Source organism: Neophocaena asiaeorientalis, unplaced genomic scaffold (assembly GCF_003031525.2).
Source record: "Neophocaena asiaeorientalis asiaeorientalis breed wild unplaced genomic scaffold, Neophocaena_asiaeorientalis_V1.1 scaffold762, whole genome shotgun sequence".
Classification (NCBI taxonomy): domain Eukaryota; kingdom Metazoa; phylum Chordata; class Mammalia; order Artiodactyla; family Phocoenidae; genus Neophocaena; species Neophocaena asiaeorientalis.
This window is the reverse complement of record NW_020175828.1, coordinates 603,379-604,748: the sequence shown is the minus strand read 5'-3', so window position 1 is coordinate 604,748 and position 1,370 is coordinate 603,379.

Here is a 1,370-nt window from a genome sequence, read left to right as displayed (position 1 = left end):
CCAAGAAAGAACCCCTGTGCCCATCTGCAGGCGCTTCCCTTCCCTTCCCTCTGCTGTGGGTTTGCCTCTTCTGGGCATTTCGTCCAAGTGGCATCACACATTTGCTCTTTTTGACGGCCTCCTTTCACTCAGTGTCCTGTGTTTAAGGTCCCTCGTGTTGTGGCGTTTCAGCGCTTCAAGCCCTTTTGAGGCTGGAGACAGGCGTCTGGACACCGTCGGCCAGGGAGGGGCCCTGCCTGGGCTGTGCGCTAAGGCCGCGGCGCCCGCGCTCAGGGGAGGGCGGCCTCTAGCGCCGTCACCCCCTTCGGCCCCCACCCCGGGTCGCGGCACATCCCAGCTGCCCCCTGACGCCTCTCTGTGCCGGCGCCGCGGCACCCAGAGCCCGAGTGAGGCGGCCAGGAGCTGGGGAGGCGGCGGCGCTGCGGAGGGAGGGCCGGGCGCCCGGGGCCGATAAGCGGGCGAGCGCCTCCCGAGGGCCTGGCTGCGGCGGGGCTCCGAGAACGCAGGGGCCGCCGGGTAGGGCGGCTGGGGTGCGGGGCCACCTGGCTGGGGGTGTCACCTGGCACCTGGGGTCCCCGGCCGTGTGAGGAACCAACGCCCAGCCCGGGGTGTCCCCGCCACCGGGACGTTCGGCAACCGAGAGGGCGGGAGACGAACCAGGGAGGGTCTCCCGGGGAGGGTACCCCGGACACGGCTCCCAGCGCTGCCATCGGACCCGGGAAGTGTAGCCGCCCAGGCGAGGCTAGTGCCGACAGCGGGGGCGCCACTCCTCGGGGAGGGTTGGGGGTCATCTGCCGAGGCCCCCAGCCCCGGGGAGCCCGCGCCCCCTCCCGGGTCCTCCGAGTGGCGTCTGGGGAAGGGTCTCCGGCGCTCCCGGAGAAACGCGCAGCGGCGCCCACCCGGGCGTCCCGTCGCAGGGGCGGGGCGGGGCCGGGCCGGGGGACAGCAGTCTTCCCGGCGGCGACGCCGTGAACGCCAAGCTCGCACCCCTCAGCCCGGCCCCGCCCCGTCGCCCGCGCACGCGGCTCCTTTAAGAACTTGCTGCGCCCGCCCGCCTCCTTTTTCTCGCGCGTCGCCCTCCCAGGCCGCCCCGCCCCTGCCGGGAGCGCGCCTGCGTCACCGCGCAGACCTCGGCCCTGACCCCACGTCCGCGCCTCGGAGGTCAGGGCGAGCCATTGCTCGCCGAGCTCGGCGGCGCGTGACCGGAGGGGGGCGGGGCCTCACCCGGAAGGGGCGGGGTAACTTGAGAGCAGCCGCGTCGCGGCGTAGACGCTTTCGGGGCCGGGCCGACCTTCGCCCCCGCGCCGCCCGGGCCAGGGCGAGCCAATGACTGTTGCGATCTGGGGCATGTGACAGGGGGCGGGCCCTTC